We start from the raw sequence: 12,210 nt of genomic DNA on the forward strand, positions 1-12,210 counted from the left end.
AACTTGACCACTCGCAGTCGTACAATATAGTTATGTTTATGTTTGTACATAATACCTTACATTTGTCATGCCAATTTTCAAGTGGGCAGTGCATATGCAGTGTGAAGCGATTTGTAGCATTGATGGATAATATGTTGTAAAAATTCAAAAGATCTGATGACAGCATAGCTCTATCGAAACTGGTCATCCAAAAGGAACGTTCTTAGCGATCTTGGCTTGTGAAGCTTACTTCAGTTACCATACACTGAATCATATGTCACAGGCAACATAACGATTCTGAATGTGGACACTGTATGGCTGTATGAAAGAAATAAAAAGAACTTAAATGAAGTAAGCTACTGATAGTATCAGGGAAATAAGTATTCCCGTCCATGTCCTAGTGTCTGTTGGAGTACCGATAGGTAGCACTTCTAAAAGTGGCCATACGGACCCACTGACGAAGACGAGTAGCTCAGTCGTCGAAATACTGTGCATTTATCAACCCAGAAGCATTGGCATTTTAAAATAACACACGGTATAGAGGCATCATCTCTTGAAATATCGCCGGCCGTTGTGGCCGAGCGGTTCTAGGTGCTTCAGTCCGGAACCCCGGCGCTGCTACGGTCGCAGGTTCGAATCCTGCCTCGGGCATGGATGTGTGTGATGTTCTTAGGTTAGTTAGGTTTTCGTAGTTCTAAGTGTAGGGGACTGATGACTTCAGATGTTAAGTCCCATAGTGCTTAGAGGCATTTGAACCATTTGAATATTGAGATATCGCCGCGCTGACTGGCCGCGCGGTTTGTAGCGCCATGCACGGATTGCACGCCCCCTGCCGCCAGAGGTTCGCGTCATCCCTCGTGCAGGGGTCTGTGTGTTGTTCTTAGCGTAAGTTAAAGTTACTTCAAGTAGTGTGTAAGTCTAGGGACTGATGACCTCATCAGTTTGGTCCTTTAGGAATTCATACACATTTGAACATTTCTTGAGATATTACACGTCCAGATTTATAAAACCTTTACCTCTTTTCATCTTTATTATAATCAGTGTTCCGTTATTGATTCACAACAATACAAGATGGTCAGAAACAGGTTGTAAAAATTTTGTTAAGTTGTTGTGGGCGGGGGGGGGGGGCGGTGTTGTGCTGAAAAATAGTCGTTTGGAAAAAAAATTCCATACTCAGCGCCGTTTTCTAGTTAATTAACACTGAATTTAGCCAACCAGGCCGTCGCGCGCAGATTCAAGGGCCCGCCAGATACAATTACTGTCAGTTGTCCTCACAGAGTAGACGACAGCGCACGAGACTGGTCAGCCTTTGGTTTGGGTTCGATCCTTACTGTCGCCCCGTGTCCAATTTTTGTATCGCTCTGTTGTTGGGTTTTAGGAAACCAAACGAAGAAAATGTATGGTGACACGGTCTCTGGCGGCCCACTTGAATTTGCGAGCGCAACATCCTGACTGGCTGACTTCAATGGTAATTATCTCGGAATAGACGCTACGTATCGAATTTTTTTCTTAACAATTATTTCTCATCGCACCCTGCCCTGCAACACCCTTACAAGCTTCTCAAACTGTTTCTGACCACCCTACATGTCTCTCACACTTGCTAAGAAATTCTCATGTGGCGACCCATATTTACATCTCCCAAAGTCGCTAATGAAATTCTGGATAGGTTCTTTTGAAATGGACAAGGCCTGTTTCGTTTCTCGCCCTATCTAAACAGAATCTCTTCTACTGACCCCATTTTCGACGAAAGTGTAACCCTAATCTTCCTCATTATCGGGTGATATCCGTAACACTCTTCTTATCACTCTACCAGCTGGGCCCTACAACAAATGGGAACTACTTCTTCTGTATTGTATACAATGTTTCCTAAAAGTGCATTACCGATCACGAATTATGTGGGTTCTGGAGGTTTCACTATTGTTTATGAATTGACACAACTCTACACCAACATTTACAACTTTATTCTGCAAAACAACTGTAAAGTGCACGGCAGAGGGTACATCCCATTGCGCCACTTCTTAGGTCTTTTTTCGTTTCCATTTGTGTACAGTCCGAGAGAAAAATAGTTGGTTAAGTGCCTCTTTGGGCGTTGTAGATAACAGTCCCTTAGCGGACTCTAAGGGACGTTATGTCTGGGCTGCAGTACATTCTTAGATATCTCTGTTAACGTTCGTTTTTGAACCTTTCTCAGTATGCTTTCGAGGGATGTTCGGGGTACATCTTCGTCTGGCAGTCTAGGGTTTCCAGCATCTCCGTGATGCTTTCCCATGTGACAGGAAAACTTGTCACGATTCGTGCTGCCCTTCTCTGTATAAGTTCAAGATCCCCTGTTAGTCCTACTTGGTAAGAGTATGACACACTTGAGCAATACTTTAGGAGTGTTCGCACGACTGCTTTGTAAGCAATCTCCTTTGCAGACTGATTGTATTTTCCCAGCACCCTACCAATGAAGCGAAGTCTGGCATCTGCTTTACCTACGACTGAGCGTATATGCTAATTCCATTTCAGATCCCTTCAAATTATTATACACAGGCTTTTGTATGACTTGACCGATTTTAATTATGACCTATCGATACTGTTTTCAGACGATACTACCATTTGTAGTCCTGTGTAGTGAACATTTTTATATTTCTGAACATTTAAAGCAAGTTGCAGTTACGGCACCACTGTGGAAGCCTATCAAGATCTGACCCACAACTTGTGCAACGTATTTGATTGTAACCATCCTCTTGTCGGTTTACTAGTTCCCCGTGAGATGGCTCGGCGCTAGTCTCGAATTCTTAAAGTTAACTTTGCCCTAGGACTGGCGCTCTGTGTAAGAAAAGTGTGTCAAGGACTCGTTACCGCTTTGACATGGCGTAAACAATTGAGACTCGCGCCAGCTCCAGGTCAGGATGACTTAGATACAACAAAAACAAATCGTGGCGAAAAGCGTCTAACAATATTTTTGCTGGTTTACTAGTACTTAACTGTCCAAAATATGGTTTATAATTTTCGAATCAATCAACGACACCCGAACGGAAAATTATCGTAATTTTGTTCGGCTGTAAGGGGATAACTTTCAACATATGCTCAATATTCAGTAGTATGACAGAAATGATCATTCGAGACGTTACGACGTACGAGCACTTGGTCGTCTTCGCTACTGTTAAACACATGTCTTCTACTCATAAGCTCTTAAGATATGCGATTTACTGCCAATGTTTACCAGACATTTTTTGTTTTTTTGCTCCATACTACTTCCTCCAAGAATATAGAAAGTAAAGATACTGTGTTAGATGAGATTTGTTTCACAGTATTGAAGATGAATAAGCGCTCAAAGGCTCTTAAGTTAGGCATTTTACATTTCTTGATTACTACACTTTCTTGCTTTGAATTATGTTTCCTCTCGTATCGCTCAATATTGACCATTCCTCTTGGAACACCTAGTATCTCAATAATATAGTAAGATATGGCTGCATCGCTTACTTGGAGAGTACTTCTCGTACCACTATTATTTTCGCCTTTACCTGTCCCATTCGCGAATGGCACATGGGAAGAATGATTGTCGGTCAAGCTCTAATTTATCGGATTTTCTCGTTGTGGCTGTTTTGTGAGACGTTGTGGGAGGAAACAAAATGTTCCCTGACTCTTCCCAGAACGTGCTCTCTCAGAATTTCAATAGCAAATCTCTCTTTGATGCACAACAGCTCTGTTCGTAGCGTCTGCCATTGAACTTTGTTGAACGTCCCTGTAAAGAAACGCTCACGCACCGGCTAAACGATTACGAGACGAAGCGTGCCGACTATCTCTTCTACTAATCCAGCCTGGTGAGGGTGTCAGACTGATTAACAATACCCAATCATCTGTCGAATAAGTGTTTTGAAGTCAATCCTTTCATCGGTGAATTATACTTCTTTAAGATTCTTCCAGTGAATCAGTTTGGCACCTGCTTTTCTTGCAATCCACTCGGTCGAAGGAGTTACGAAAACATGTTTGCTGATTTGAGAGCACTGCTGATCTTTCTCACCCTTGTGCAGTACCAGCACTCTGTTACCCGGCTTGCATCAAGGCTTCCGTCTGCCCGTTCCTCTCTCTACTGCTTCTCAATCTCTGAGGGAGTGAATGAAGGAAGAATATGGTTTAAACTCCCGTCGGTGATGATGCCACACACGAGCACTAGCGAGGTCAGAATGGAAAACGAACTCGGACATGTCTTTTTCAAAAGAACTATCGTGAGAATCGTCGTAAGTCATTTAGGGAAATCACGGAAAACCGAAATCTGGGTGACCAGACGGGCATTTGAACTACAGTATCAGTGACTAATAAGAACCGTATATAAAGTGTCGTGAGGACGCGGCAAAAGTATGTCGTCGTAATGCGGAAGCGGAGTGATTTATCTGACGACCAAAAGGGCATGATCACTGGCTTTCGGGCCAAGGTGAAGGCATTTCCATAACAGCTAACTTTGTAAAGAGTTCGCGTGCCACCGTGGTTAAAGCAGGAATGGCTCTACCAACATTGTCTCCTCAACGACCGTTCAGTGAACGCTGTTGCGTATGGGCTCCTGCAGAAGGGCCTGGTCCACGAACCCACGCTGACTGCTGTTCATCGTCGACGAATAACGGGAATCGAACCCGGGTCCCCTTGCATGGTAACGGGTAACGCTACCGCTGCGCTACTGAGACGAACTTCTGCTACGGAAAATGAACTGCTATGTTTTGCAGCGGTAGCAGTCGATCTCCGTGTCTCCACGAGTACTGTCAAAAAAAAGAAGGAAATCTTTATTTATTAAGCTTCTTTCGAAATGCTTTTCTTAGGAACTGTAGATTACTTTACAGAATACAATACATTTTCACTGACTTGTGACCCGTGTACATCTTTCAGTGCGCTCACGTAAATCGCTTTCATTTAATAGTCTTCAGTTCCTTTATACTGTATTAGTCTTATTGTTTAACTGCAAGTATTTACATAATTTGTTTGCAATCTAGATTTGTGTATATAATTGTTTACAGTAGGAGCATTGCTGATTATCATTACTTTTGCTATAAATCATTGCATGAGAGAGAGTTAAATTATATGAAATAACAACTACAGTATTAAAGATTTGCTTTAAACATTTAAATTAAAATGTCCACTTAATGTCATGGTTTGCCATTCTGCTTAGAACTTAGGAACATTGATAATGCGTGTGGTTCGTAAATAGCTCAAAATCATCAGCTGGGAGCCCGTGTATTGCGACAGTTACCATGAACTTCTCATTAACTCTATTTCTACAACACAAACTTCAAAAGGCTAATCGCAGCAAAATCTGACAGTGTCAGTATTTTTGTAATTGTATAATTCATACTATAAATGGCGACAGACCACAACTTCAGTTGCTCTTTGTTCGTCGTCCCTAAATAACTATAAATTTTAACGTAAATTTCTTACTCAACAAGGAAAGCGAAACAAAACAACACAACCACGGTTAATACGGAGACAAACGAATCGCAGCTGAGCATTCTCACACGTAGCATGCGATTCATGAAACTGCGTAGGAATTCAGAGTCATCAACAATCGATCGCTGCGATCTGCCCACATTCATGCTATCTGTGGACAGTTTCCATGGCTTGGCGGAGGATCAGTGCGATTCGTAGTTCGTGTGTTGAGCCCCTTACAATTAATCGTTTCTCAATATATGTTTTCTGTGAGTAGACGGCTGCTCTGTGAAGAATTTGAAATTTCCGCTTGCCAATCATAATTTTCGATGTCTCAGGTGCTGTTATCTGTTGACGATAGTCACAATCACTTTGTCTTCCTATGTTTCAAGATATTACTCACAGAATGCGCTTCCATCGACAGGCACATAGAGCACTGCCGGCAAAAGCGCCCTCAGCGCCAGTCGGTTACTTCTCCATCTACATCTACATGATTACTCTGCAATTCACAATTAAGTGCCTGGCAGAGAGTTTGTCGAACCATCTTTAAGCTTCTTCTCGAACAGCGCGCGGGAAAAACGAACGCATAAATCCTTACATTTTATACACAAATAACCCGAAAAGAAATTTGCAGTTTATTTTTCATTCTTGATTTTTCTATTATGTTAAATAAGTTTATTTTGTTTTTCACTTTAGTGAGTTTCTCTCAACATTCCTATTCGTAACAACACACAATGGACGATATAAAAAATAAATAAACTAAAAAAATATGTTGCGCTTTCTTCTGAAACGTGTTATACCATGTCAGGACAAAATACTCCGCTCTTGAAGATATATAACAAACAAGAATCTGATTTTAGCATGCGAGAAGTCTTATCGCCACTTAGAGGTATCGACGTCGGGAGTGTGTCAGTTTTGTCTTTTAGAAGCCACTAACCGATAACCTAAACCACTCGCGGAAATGAGATACTCCAGCTATAAAATTAAAACCCGATGTAAATGCACGACAAATTTAAGAGTTTGGCTACACATCCCCTTTAGGCGATTGGGATGCGTATCGCCTCACTGCCTCCGCAGTTCAAAATCACATTGAGGTACTGAGAACATGCTGACGGTGACATTTGGTACAGTTTTAGCTCATAATATCAATGTGTAACTCCATGTGTAAAGGTCCGTCTTGATCACATGAACTATACTATTAGAATTGTCGGTTTCGGCCATTGCCATCTTCAGAGCTCTTACAAATAGAATAACGGTGGCGCAAAATCTAAGTCCATTTAGCTAAAAGAATTTCTACAACAGGCTTAATGATACACAAAAAAAATTTGATACATATCTGCCGATCACACCTTATCACTACAGATGACAGGAGTCTGCGCCGCATGGCGCCCTGCTACCAAACGTTAGTCCAGTCTATTAAACGTTGCCTCATCGTCGATCGGAGGAAAGTATGGGGAGAGAAATTATCAAAGATCCAGTAGATATGTAGAGGAAAAAAAGAGACACTATGGTCAATTGAAGCTTGAAGGTATACAGAGTAGAATTTTCGAGTCTAAAGGCTAAAACTCTTGGGACGAAAGGAAAAGACTCGTTTACAAATGCTAGTACTCATCTGCCTGAATTTTTAGACATTGTTTCAATCAAAATAATTTTACAAGCATTTGATTCCATACCGAAGACGTGGCCTCCTTTCACTTTTTTAGATAAGACGTAATAGTCACTTGACTGTAGACCAATTTTCTGATGAAGGAAAACGTCAGAAGACACAGATGTGATCGGACGTCTTGGTCTTTAAAGGAAATGTGCACGGAATCCCAATGAGTGCACTGGGGAAGTGCTTAAGACACACATGTAAAATACGTGGTCTATGTGAAATATCTAAATGTTAGAAAAGCTAATAGAATGTATAACAAAAATATGGGAATTGTGAGTCAGCCTTGATGGAAAAGATGTTTTTTATTTGTTTGTTTATTTATTCCACAAATTAGTTTCAGCGACAAATATCACCATCATCAGTGAGTTCTTTAAATCTAAAACACGTAGAAAATGGCATAGTTACACAAACACTGTAACACAGTATTACATTTGTATTGCTTGTTTTCTTTTTAATATAGTTTTCTGTGGATACTTTCTTACTACCTTATGCATTGTAAGTTATAGCATGTTTTTAAGAATTGTTGTCGCTGTTGGCGGCATATTGTCTATGCTTTTTCTGTTGCCGTTTTTCTCGCTACACATCATGTTACCTCAACTTATTCTTTGGTAATTTGTGGTAAGTTCCTATGGGAGCAAACTGCTAAAGTCATCGTTCCTTAGTCTTAACACTAATTAATGTAACTGATTCGAACTTACGCTAAGGACATCACATACACCCATTCCAGAGGGAGGACTCGAACCTCCGGCGGGGGGATCTGCGCGAACAGCGAGGAGGCGCCCTAGACCGCACGGCTACCCCGCGCGGCTATCTGCAACTGTGTGAGCGGCTGTTAGAAAACAAATACTAAAACGTGAATTTAACGTATGTCATCATCATAGAAATGGGACTGCGGTAGTGTTGTGGATACAGTTTTGGTGTGTACTAGGCTGTTAGTCTGTCGTGTACTCACGTTCGTTGGACGACATGCAGATAATTTTATACACAGAAAAACAAAACTTTCACACTTCGTTTATGATTCAGAAATACTGTGCCAACTTGCTGCTCGGGTGTGTCGCGAGAGCTATATCGCATGTTGCGAGAAGGCTATGAAAACTGTAGCGAGAGTTCTAATGACTTCTGTTCCTTATTTCTGTCTCTGTGTGTGATGGGGAAGCGGTTCTTTTGCATGTGTATGCTTTCTGTTCTGAGTCCTGGGTCAGTTCTCTCAGAGCGGTAAAGATGGGGTTTTGCATAAAGGCGGACTCACAATTCCATAGTGTTGTCCTTATATGCAAACACGGACGAAATGGAAGAGTTCCAATGTAAAGAACGTATAACCTTTATTGAAGGATTAGTTTCTGTCGCACGATCATTCTCCAGTCTAAATGGAATCCAAAAACAAACACACACCGCCATAAAAGACCTTGAATGCCCAATGGTACCGACCGGCCGCCGTGTCACCTTCAGCCCATAGGCGTCACCGGATGTGCATACAGAGGGACATTTCAGGACACAGCTCTCGTGGCCGGTGCCGGTTTCCGTGAGCGGCGCCGCTATTTCTCAAACAAGTAGCTCCTCAACTTGCCTCACAATGTTTGAGAGCACCTCGTTTGCCAACAGCAGTCGACAGACCTAGACTGTGACCTATACAGGTGCTGGCCGCCCGCATCTCGTGGTCGTGCGGTAGCGTTCTTGCTTCCCACGCCCAGGTTCCCGTGTTCGATTCCCGGCATAGTCAGTGATTTTCTCTGCCTCGTGATGGCTGGGTGCTGTGTGCTGTCCTTAGGTTAGTTAGGTTTAAGTAGTTCTAAGTTCTAGGGGACTGATGACCATAGATGTTAAGTCCCATAGTCCTCAGAGCCATTTGAACCAAGTGCTGGCCAAGCCCGACAGCGCTGAACTTCGATGATCTGACGGGAAGGCGGCAAACAAGGCCGTAGGCCTAAATGGGATACATTATATCCAATTAACAAATGAGAGTACGTACACTATCTGAACAAAAGTATATGGACGTCTAGTGGATAATAACATGGAGTGCGACCGATCGCTGCGCGGGGTAGCCGCCAGGTTTAGAGCGTCTTGCCACGGTTCGCGCGGCTCCGCCCGTTGGAGGTTCGAGTCCTCCCTCGGGCATGGGTGTATGTGTTGTACTTAGCGCTAGTCTGAGTTAGATGAAGTAGTGCGTAAGCTTGGGGACCTATGACCTCTGCAGTTTGTTGCCAGAAGATCTTAACAAATTTCCATTTTTTTTTCTTTTTTTTGCGACCGCTCTTCGTGTTTATGAGGGGCTGAACTCTGCTGAGCTCGTGATCAGTGAGGTGTCTGGCTGTCTGCGGGGGAATGGTAGCCATTTCTTCGTCAAAAGCCGACAGTGGGGAATGCAGTGAGTTCTAACTCATGCCAAAGGTGTTCCATTGAATCCAAGGCCTCTTGGCAGGCCATTCCATCCCAGGAATGACATTGCCCACAAATAGCTGCCTCCTCGCATGTGGTGCTTTATGACAGGGTGCACTGTCATACCGATGCAGTTATCTTTCCGAACTGTTCCTCTGTTGTACACGGTACATAATACTGCAGCACGTGTTCATAAACAGCACGTTTTCTTAAGAGCAATAAGGAGACCACATCTTGACTCGAAAAAGACATCCATACTATAGCACAAGCTGCTATGTATTTAATTGTTGCCACTACACAAAATGGCAAATAACTTTCTCCAGACATTTGCCCACCACAAACCGTTCCATCGGATTGCCTCATCGTAAAGCGAGATTTATCACTTCAAGCCCCTCGTTTCCAGTTATCCACCGACCAGTGGCGTCGTTCTTTACGCCATCTCAAGCGTCGCTAGGTATGGCCTTCAGAGACAAGTGGCTTATGAAGAGCTGCTCGACAAGTGTACCTTGTTCTGTTTAGCTCCTTATGCTCACTGGACTGCTGGTGGCACTTTGGAACTCGCGAGTAATTCCTGTTGCTGATTTCATGCGATTTTTGTACAACCACCCTCTGCAACGCTCGACGGTCCCTGTCCGGCAGTATATGATGTCTGCGTGGTATTGGTTTAGCTGTGGATGTTCCTTCAAGTTTACACCTCACAATCATAGTGAGACTTGGACAGCGTTGGAAAGGTTAAAATGTCCCTGTCGACGTGGGCGGTTTTAGAAAGTTTGAAATATGCCTGATGGATTTTTTACTTACCTGATATCCAAGAAAGAGTCCACGTTTGAAGCCACTAAGGTCTCCTGACTGACCCATTCTGCATTGCGGCTTCTCTACTTCTCGACACAATAATCCCAGCTTCCTTTTATACTGGTGGTTCTACCTCTCATTACATAAGGGTGTCTGGATACTTTTGACCAGACAGTGTACACCACATTCCTTGTTTTTCTCTAAGTTACGTATTGTTTACATGTGTCAGGAAGATCACACATAAGCGCAAACGCGCTGAAAACATCAGCGAGCTATTACGAGAGAGTGCTGAAAAGTAACGCCTCCGAATTTTTAATGTGAAAATGAATAAAGCTTCTTAGGTAAAACATATATTATTCATTTTCTACATCTTTATTCTTCGTGCCTACATATCTATTTCCGAACATAGGCACTTTGGCGACGAACACATTCTCGCTACGAGACACCTTTTTGTTGATACGATCATTGTAGAATATTTCACTTCGTTGGCGAAGCCACATCCTGACCTCTGCTTACGAAAGCCATCTTGGGAAAGGAGATGAATGATGTAGAGGTGGAGGGTAGGTGGGACACAATGGTGAAGACAAAGCAGTGGTTGGGGGTTGGAGAGGAGAGGAGCAAATGGGAATGAGAGGGACAAGTCTGCGAGGGACTTCTACAATCTGGCATAGCAGAGTATGTGACAGATCAAGGATTTGTAGGTGTGGAGGATCGTAGAGGGGCCCCATGTCTGGCCAGAAAGGAGTTTAAGGAGATGGAGGAAGTTGTGAGCTTTGTATTGGATAGAGCAGAGATGAGGGGTTCAGGCAAGGTGACAGTCAGTGGTGAGTCCAAGGCAGGTGTGGGTGGGGGAGAGGCAGACAGGAATGGGCGCAGATGGCAAGGGAAAAATCAAGGAGCCAGATGAAGGGAGTGGTACAACCTACAATGATTGCCTGCGCCTTGGAAGGACTGACTTTTAGCAGCCACTGGTTACACCATATGGCAAAATGGTCAAGATGATTCTGAAGAAGGCGTTGGGATCATTGAACGATAGGAGCGAGGGCAAGGAAGGTGGTGTTATTGGCATACTTCAGGAGGTGGACTGAAAGGGGGGGGGGGCATATCTGCTGTGTACAGGAGGAAGAGGAGAGGGAAGAGGACAGAGCACACCCACGCAGAGGTAGACAGTGTGGGAATCAGTGTTATGGACGGTGTGACATAGGAGCAGTGGTGAGAGAGGAAGTAGGCAATCAGACAGGAGTAATTGACAGGAAGGGCGTAGGTCTGAAGTTTAAACAGAATACCCAGATGCCATACTCAGTCGTAGGCCTATTTGAGGTCTAGGGATACAAAAATGGCGGAGCGATGAGAGTTAAGCTGGACTGAGAGGAGATGGGTGAGATATAGGAGTTGATTGTCGACAGGGAAGGAAGATCAAATATCACATTGGGTGTTGGGAAGGAGGTGGTGTTGGTGGAGGTGGGGATGGATGTGCCAGGTAAGAATGGATTCTAAGAGCTTGCTGAACACCAAGGTGAGACACATAGGGCAATAGGAAGAGTCATCCGATGGAGGCTTGTTAGGTTTAGGTTTAGGTTTTCCACAGGTTAGGGTGGAAGTCGGTGGCAGGAATTACGTTGTAGAGGGCGGAGAGGACTGCAAGGAAGGGGAGAGGGCAGTGTTTGAGGTGGCGGTAGGTAATGCGGTCGTGGCTGGGGGCAGTGTTGTGTTTAGTGTGAAGTGTGTGGATGATATCCTGTGTAGTAATGGGAGTGTTGAGTTCCGATGGTGGTGTGTGACCCAAGAACTGGAAGCTAGGAGCAAGGGGAGGAGTGGAAGTATCTGTACGTTCGATGACGTCAGGGAAGAATAAATAATCAAAAAGGCGATCATCTGGAATCGAAAAGACTTGGGATAGGTGGGAGGCGAAGTGGTTGGCCTTGCTGAGGTTGTCAGGAAAGGGACGGTCATCATAGAGGAAAGGATATTGCGGCGTAGGACGTTCCCAGTAAGGCGGTGGAAAGCTG

This window comes from Schistocerca gregaria, chromosome 1 (genome assembly GCF_023897955.1).
Source record: "Schistocerca gregaria isolate iqSchGreg1 chromosome 1, iqSchGreg1.2, whole genome shotgun sequence".
NCBI classification, from domain to species: Eukaryota; Metazoa; Arthropoda; class Insecta; order Orthoptera; family Acrididae; genus Schistocerca; species Schistocerca gregaria.